Source organism: Salmo trutta, unplaced genomic scaffold (genome assembly GCF_901001165.1).
Source record: "Salmo trutta unplaced genomic scaffold, fSalTru1.1, whole genome shotgun sequence".
Taxonomy (NCBI): domain Eukaryota; kingdom Metazoa; phylum Chordata; class Actinopteri; order Salmoniformes; family Salmonidae; genus Salmo; species Salmo trutta.
The window spans coordinates 1841275-1850179 of record NW_021823104.1 but is presented as its reverse complement, the minus strand read 5'-3'; the positions used below and the strand labels follow the sequence as shown (position 1 = coordinate 1850179).

Genomic DNA, 8905 nt, shown 5'->3' with positions numbered 1-8905 from the left:
AGAGCAGGAACCTAGACCCTACCACTGGGGGTGCTGTAACCCCAGAGACGGGCCTAGACCCTACCACTGGGGGCGCTATAACCCTAGAGACGGGCCTAGACCCCACCACTGGGGGTGCTATAAACCCCAGAGACGGGCCTAGACCCCACCACTGGGGGTGCTATAACCCCAGAGACGGGCCTAGACCCTACCACTGGGGGTGTTATAACCCCAGAGACAGGCCTAGACCCTACCACTGGGGGTGCTATAACCCCAGAGACGGGCCTTGACCCTACCACTGGGGGTGCTATAACCCAGAGAGAGACGGGCGTAGACCCGACCACTGGGGGTGCTATAACCCCAGAGACGGGCCTAGACCCGACCACTGGGGGTGCTATAACCCCAGAGACGGGCCTTGACCCGACCACTGGGGGTGCTATAACCCCAGAGACGGGCGTAGACCCTACATCCTTCAGTCTGCTACCAGGAAGAGGGCTCCACCCAGCTTCACTTTTAACTACACACTAGTCTCCTATACAAGATCTGATCTGAAACACTGACCGAGAATCTAATCTCCGAGCCTTGAGAGCCCTCGAGTCAGTCCTCTCTCTCCTCACCTCCCTCAAAACAACACTGGAGACAGATGGGAGATTTCGCTCTAGGTTGGAGACGGAGACAGGCCATGTCTCCGTCTCCTAGGTAATTCGGGAGAGACTGAGGAGGGAGCGAGGGGTTTAGTGAATGTAATGTAACAGTCATGCTGTCCATCCGTCCCGTCCCTCCTTATAATGAATGTCCGAATCCAGGGGGTACGGGAACCTGGACACTGATTTTTGATTGATTGATTGACAAGATCCACTAGACCGTCCTTCTGATCTGAGCGAGAAGTGTGTGTGTACCGTTAATATGATGCATGTTCCGTGTGTGTTCGTGCCGGTCCGTGTCCCCCGTTGATGTTGCATGTGTCCACAGAACCACAGTACTACTACTACTACTATAGTTTGTTGGGAATGGTTGACGTTGTAAAGGACCAGATTGGTGCCCGTCAACGAATCTAATTAACAAAAAGAGGACATTCGTCAAGGCAGTCATGCTTTATGTATTGTAACAGACCCACCAATGTGTTTTTACTTAGTCTGATTTTTGATTTATATTTCACTGTTTTTTCCCCTGCATAACATGTAGAAGTTGTCTCTTTTATTTTCAGTTTTTTTTTTTAAGAGGTGGCTGCTAATGCTAACTCCCTGCTAAATGCCAACTCCCTGCTAAACGCTAACACCTGCTAAACTGCTTACTCCATGTAAATGTGCTAACTCCCTGCTAAATGCTAACTCCCTGCTAAATGCTAACTCCCTGCTAAATGCTAACTCCCTGCTAAATGCTAACTCCCCTGCTAAACGCTAACTCCCTGCTAAATGCTAACTCCCTGCTAAACGCTAACTCCCTGCTAATGCTAACTCCCGTTTTCGTATAAACTGGTTAGCCTTAGCTAGCGTACAGGAAATCGTTGATTTAGGTGACGATGACATGAGCTGATAACATCCATACAATCATTATACTCCAATTTTTTTTTACCTCCACATAGTGTGAAATAGACAATAGCCTAAATGTAGACTAATCTAGCTTGAGGGACAACGAGGAAGCTTTTGTGGATTTTTTTTTCTCCCCCCGACACGTTTCCATGGCAAAGGAGTTCCATTGTTTTTTTTTGGTCGAGTTCGATTTAGCTCCTTTGCCGTCGCTATACCAACGACGTGTATATAAACCCTAGACTGCTACTGCTTGCTGCTGCGTACTGGCCATTTAGAGGCTTTAAGCCATCCGGTCGGCCATTTTGACAGTCCTCCATAGGATTGAATGGAAGTTTACAGCATTACAATTAAAGGTTTCAAGGACAAAATTACATGTATTTAAGTATTTGTTGTTGTTGTTGTTGTTTGTAGTGGGGGACAGTAACATTAGTATTTTTAAAGGGGTTGGGGGGGCTAAAAAATATTTTAGTTAGGCTCACATATGTAAAATTATACATTACGGTGTCTTAATGGAATAAACGTGTCAAATTAATGTAATGACATTAGTAAATGGATTTTCTATATCTTCAACATATTATTTACAATGGAGGAGAGCCAAGATGGCCGCAATACGCACCACCCCCCCCATCAGCCATCCAGGGTTTATACACATTCATTAAGGAGAGCCAAAATGGCTGCACGGTGGCTTCAATACAGCGCCCCTCCCCCCCCCCCCCTCCCCTCCTCCCCTCCCCTGCAGCCATCCAGGGTTTATACACATCATTAATGAGAGCCAAAATGGCTGCACGGTGGCTTCAATACAGCCCCCCCCCCCCCCCCGTCAGCCATTCAGGGTTTATACACATCTTTGATTTATAGAGCCCCATAGTGAAGGTGTATAATTCCCATAAAACCTAGCGGTCAAAAGGGAAATGGTTTCCAATTGTTTTTCCACCATGTAATCTCTCTAAGACAAGGTGATTTTTATCAATATATTCAGCTCTCTTTATTCTAATTTGAAAATGCTAAATTAGCATCAAAGTAGACATGCAGAACTACAAATCCCAGCAAGCTCCTGCTGATTGCCTTTGCCAAACAAGTATTGTCAATTTAAAACTTACATAAGACAGTACACAGAATTGTCCATTTTAATGAAATGTAGTCAATTTTATTTAATTACTACATTTAGCTAATGTTAGATAGTTAATACAGTTAATTCATACCTTTGCCTCGATTCTGTCAGTCTCTCCCAGGTCATCATGGTATTTGTAGTTCTTTATGATAGCCACATTAGCAGCTAATTAGCATTTAATTTTTTGGGGGGGTGGGGTAAATAAAGGCGACCCTATTTTGATTTTTTTTAAATCACCTTGTCCGAGAGAGAGATTTACACAGCTCTTTATTTTAAGTTTTTGAAATGTATTCTGGGAAACGATTGGAGTCGTTTCCCTGTTTATGAGTCCTATGACTGTACTGTGGTACTCTACACAGAGAAGGGGGGGCTGTCAGGTGAACCGTTACCCTGTTTATGAGTCCTATGACTGTACTGTGGTACTCTATAGAGTAATAAAGGTAAAGCCGTACTGGAAGCCATATTTGAAATGGCATACATGGAGCAGGGTGGGGAAATCAAATTTAAAAGTATTTTTAGAAGGGCTGTGGTCACCGTTTCATGTAATATATTTAATATATCAGACGGTATTGGAGAGCTATTTTCATATTATTTTCCCATTTCAACCTGTAATAAACATGTGAAACAGCAAAAACAACAACTAGGAAGTAGGTCATTAATACCGTTTTTATATATTTAATGCAGCGTTCCCAAACTGGTCCCGGGGGACCGTAAGTTGTGTAGTGTTAGGGGGAGAACTCCAAAACGTGCACTCATTGGGGGTTTCCAGGACCCAGTTTTAGGAAACGCTGCTTTTAATCTATTACTGTACGTAAAAATGTTGACCACAGCTCTTCCCAAAATACATTTAAATTGTTTTGTTTTATGCCATTTTTTTTTTCTTCCTACCCTACTACGTGTATTCAATGTATTGTAGTTGGCTAATGAGGATCCTAATAAATCTAAAGTCCATTTCAAAATGTGCCGCCCAGTGCGGCTCGTTCCCGGGGTATTACGAAGCATCCCATAGTTCCTTCTCTGTGTGTTCCTAGCTACAGTGGGCGGCGGCAACCAATCTCCATAGTAACCATCCAGCGTCTTCCTGGAACACTTTGTTTTTTAACTACTAAATGTGACGTATTGAAACTGTTTTTGAAGGTTGTCGTAGTAACGTGGGAGTGTTGTGACGTCGGCATGATGGTGTGACTAATTTATTTTTTTTTAAAACGTTGACGTTGAGACAATATTGACCAACTGTTTGTGGAATGACACCAATCTATAATAGCCTGTTACCTGGCCGTTCCATCCAGCTACTGGTCCCCCAGTATCCTAACCAGCTACTGGCCCCCAGTTATCCTAACCAGCTACTGGTCCCCCAGTATCCTAACCAGCTACTGGTCCCCCAGTATCCTAACCAGCTACTGGTCCCCCAATATCCTAACCAGCTCTGGTCCCCCCAATATCCTACCAGCTACTGGTCCCCAATATCCTAACCAGCTACTGGTCCCCCAAATCCTAACCAGCTAGTGGTCCCCCAATATCCTAACCAGCTAGTGGTCCCCCAATATCCTAACCAGCTACTGGTCCCCAATATCCTAACCAGCTACTGGTCCCCCCCAATATCCTAACCAGCTACTGGTCCCCCAGTATCCTAACCAGCTACTGGTCCCCCGTTCCTAACCAGCTACTGGTCCCCCAGTATCCTAACCAGCTACTGGTCCCCCAATATCCTAACCAGCTAGTGGTCCCCCAATATCCTAACCAGCTAGTGGTCCCCCAATATCCTAACCAGCTACTGGTCCCCCAATATCCTAACCAGCTACTGGTCCCCCAATATCCTAACCAGCTACTGGTCCCCCAGTATCCTAACCAGCTACTGGTCCCCCATATCCTAACCAGCTACTGGTCCCCCAGTATCCTAACCAGCTAGTGGTCCCCCAATATCCTAACCAGCTACTGGTCCCCCAATATCCTAACCAGCTACTGGTCCCCCAGTATCCTAACCAGCTACTGGTCCCCCATTATCCTAACCAGCTACTGGTCCCCCATTCCTAACCAGCTACTGGTCCCCCATATCCTAACCAGCTACTGGTCCCCCAGTATCCTAACCAGCTACTGGTCCCCCAATATCCTAACCAGCTACTGGTCCCCCAGTATCCTAACCAGCTACTGGTCCCCCAGAATCCTAACCAGCTACTGGTCCCCCAATATCCTAACCAGCTACTGGTCCCCCAATATCCTAACCAGCTACTGGTCCCCCAGTATCCTAACCAGCTACTGGTCCCCCAGTATCCTAACCAGCTACTGGTCCCCCAGTATCCTAACCAGCTACTGGTCCCCCAGTATCCTAACCAGCTACTGGTCCCCCAATATCCTAACCAGCTACTGGTCCCCCAGAATCCTAACCAGCTACTGGTCCCCCAGTATCCTAACCAGCTACTGGTCCCCCGAATCCTAACCAGCTACTGGTCCCCCAATATCCTAACCAGCTACTGGTCCCCCAATATCCTAACCAGCTACTGGTCCCCCAATATCCTAACCAGCTACTGGTCCCCCAGTATCCTAACCAGCTACTGGTCCCCCAATATCCTAACCAGCTACTGGTCCCCCAGTATCCTAACCAGCTACTGGTCCCCCAATATCCTAACCAGCTACTGGTCCCCCAATATCCTAACCAGCTACTGGTCCCCCAGTATCCTAACCAGCTACTGGTCCCCCATATCCTAACCAGCTACTGGTCCCCCATTCCTAACCAGCTACTGGTCCCCCATTATCCTAACCAGCTACTGGTCCCCCAGTATCCTAACCAGCTACTGGTATCCCCTCCCAATCCTAACCAGCTACTGGTCCCCCAGATCCTAACCAGCTACTGGTCCCCCAGAATCCTAACCAGCTACTGGTCCCCCAATCCTAACCAGCTACTGGTCCCCCATATCCTAACCAGCTACTGGTCCCCCAGTATCCTACTCTACGGTCCCCCAGAATCCTAACCAGCTACTGGTCCCCCAGTATCCAGCCTATGGTCCCCTATCCTGGCTAGTGGCCAATATCCTACCGCTTTGTGTCCCCCCACCATATCTTCTCCACACTCCAGCTACTGGTCCCCCGTATCCTAACCAGCTACTGGTCCCCCATAATCCTAACCACTACTGGTCCCCCATATCCTAACCAGCTACTGGTCCCCGATCCTAACCACTACTGGTCCCCCAATATCCTAACCAGCTACTGGTCCCCCAATATCCAACCGCTACTGGTCCCCCAGTATCCTACCCTACTGGTCCCCCAGTATCCTAACCAGCTACTGTCCCCCAGTATCCTAACCAGCTACTGGTCCCCCAGTATCCTAACCAGCTACTGGTCCCCCAATATCCTAACCACTACTGGTCCCCCAGAATCTCTAACCAGCTACTGTCCCCCAGTATCCTAACCAGCTACTGGTCCCCCATATCCTAACCAGCTACTGGTCCCCCAGAATCCTAACCAGCTACTGGTCCCCCAATATCCTAACCAGCTACTGGTCCCCCAATATCCTACCAGCTACTGGTCCCCCAATATCCTAACCAGCTACTGGTCCCCCAGTATCCTAACCAGCTACTGGTCCCCCAATATCCTAACCAGCTACTGGTCCCCCAGTATCCTAACCAGCTAGTGGTCCCCCCAATATCCTAACCAGCTACTGGTCCCCCAAATCCTAACCAGCTACTGGTCCCCCAGTATCCTAACCAGCTACTGGTCCCCCATTATCCTAACGCTACTGGTCCCCCATTATCCTAACCAGCTACTGGTCCCCATTATCCTAACCAGACTGGTCCCCCAGTATCCTAACCAGCTACTGGTCCCCCAATATCCTAACCAGCTACTGGTCCCCCAGTATCCTAACCAGCTACTGGTCCCCCAGAATCCTAACCAGCTACTGGTCCCCCAATATCCTACCAGCTACTGGTCCCCCAATATCCTAACCAGCTACTGGTCCCCCAGTATCCTAACCAGCTACTGGTCCCCCAATCCTAACCAGCTACTGGTCCCCCAGTATCCTAAACCAGCTACTGGTCCCCCAATATCCTAACCAGCTAGTGGTCCCCCAATATCCTAACCAGCTGTGCCCCCCAATATCCTAACCAGCTACTGGTCCCCCAGTATCCTAACCAGCTACTGGTCCCCCGTATCCTAACCAGCTACTGGTCCCCCAGTATCCTAACCAGCTACTGGTCCCCCATATCCTAACCAGCTACTGGTCCCCCATATATCCTCACCAGCTACTGGTCCCCCAGTATCCTAACCAGCTACTGGTCCCCCAGAATCCTAACCGCTACTGGTCCCCCAATATCCTAACCAGCTACTGGTCCCCAGATCCTAACCACTACTGGTCCCCCATTATCCTAACCAGCTACTGGTCCCCCAATATCCTAACTACTGTTCTACAATCTACAGGTAACTGCCAAAACCCTTATTGTAAATGAGGGACACAAAATATATTGACAGCAGGTACTTTAACACAGGTGTGGTTCCTGACTTAATTAAGCAATTAACATCCCATCATGCTTAGGGGTCATGTATGAAAATCCTGGGCAGGCCATATTCTGGCTACCATGGCGATGCCCCTCATCCACAGGGAACGAGTGTTCACCGAAATGGTTTGATGAGCATGAAAACGATGTAAACCGTAATGCCACGTCCGTCTCAGTCACCGGATCTCAAACCCCCGATTAAACAACTTCTGGGAATTCTGGATCGGTGCCTAAGACCGGCATTATTCCACACCACCATCAACACAACACCAAATGATGGAATTCCCTGGTGGAAGACTGGTGTCTCATCCCTCCAATAGACTTCCAGACACTTGTAGAATCTATGTCAAGGTGTATTGAAGCTGTTCTGGTTGGTGGAGGACCAGCGCCCTATTAAAACACTATGTTGGAGTTTCCTTTATTCTGGCAGTTACCTGGTGGTTGGTGGAGGACCAGCGCCCTATTAAAACACTATGTTAGTGTTTCCTTTATTCTGGCAGTTACCTGGTGGTTGGTGGAGGACCTGGAGTTTCCTTTATTCTGCCAGTTACCTGGTGGTTGGTGGAGGACCCTCGTCCTATTAAAACACTGTATGTTGCTGTTTCCTTCACAAGGTTCATTCCATCTTGCTGTTTGTTGAAAGGTCAAGATGTTTGGATGTGTATTTTATTCTTCTGATTGTTACAGATTGGCTAAATGCAGACAAAATGGAACCCAAAACAGTCTTAACCCAGTGTGCTTATTGTAGTGTGTGTGTGCTTATTGTGTGGTGCTTATTGTATGTGTGTGTGTGCTTATTGTGTGTGTGTGTGTGCTTATTGTGTGTGTGTGTGCTTATTGTGTGGTGTGTGTGTGTGTGTGCTTATTGTATGTGTGTGTGCTTATTGTGTGTGTGTTTGTGTGTGCTTATTGTGTGTGTGTGTTTTAATGTGTGTGTGTGAGTTGCATCAGGTCTGGTTTCACCTAGTTATGTATAGCTGTTGTGTTTCAATGTCGGAAGTATTATTCTGGTCCTGAGGGCCCAAACCTTTCTGCTTTCTCTTCCTACCTGATGTCCTCAGGTCTGAATGAGTCTCTACCTGATGTCCCCAGGTCTGAATGAGTCCCAGGTCTGAATGAGTCTCAACCTGATGTCCCCAGGTCTGAATGAGTCTCTACCTGATGTCCCCAGGTCTGAATGAGTCTCTACCTGATGTCCCCAGGTCTGAATGAGTCTCAGCCTGATGTCCCCAGGTCTGAATGAGTCTCAGGTCTGAATGAGTCTCAACCTGATGTCCCCAGGTCTGAATGAGTCTCAGCCTGATGTCCCCAGGTCTGAACGAGTCTCAGATCTGAATGAGTCTCAACCTGATGTCCTCAGGTCTGAATGAGTCTCTACCTGATGTCCCCAGTCTGAATGAGTCTCTACCTGATGTCCCCAGGTCTGAATGAGTCTCTACCTGATGTCCTCAGGTCTGAATGAGTCTCAACCTGATGTCCCCAGGTCTGAATGAGTCTCAGTCTGAATGAGTCTCAACCTGATGTCCCCAGGTCTGAATGAGTCTCGGGTCTTGAACGAGTCTCGGGTCTGAACGAGTCTCGAGTCTGAACGAGTCTCGGGTCTGAACGAGTCTCGGGTCTGAACGAGTCTCCGGTCTGAACCAGTCTCCAGTCTGAACGAGTCTCGGATTAGAGTTGAGGATGAGAACCAGAAGAGTTTCGTCCTCCAGGACCAGAAAGAAATAGCCCTTGGCTAGATTCAATCTGATCTGCAGAAGATCCGGGTTATAGTTCACGTTTAAAAAAAAAAAAGGTAA

At 47.9% G+C, this 8905-nt stretch overlaps 1 long non-coding RNA gene across 1 annotated transcript; it reads left to right on the top strand.

Moving 5' to 3' along the window:
- The first annotated feature begins 8004 nt into the window (after positions 1 to 8004).
- On the top strand, positions 8005 to 8387 carry LOC115188915 (uncharacterized). The gene is made up of 2 exons (XR_003876626.1): positions 8005 to 8201; positions 8250 to 8387. It is a non-coding gene; the product is annotated as an uncharacterized LOC115188915 (long non-coding RNA).
- Positions 8388 to 8905: the final 518 nt, after the last annotated feature.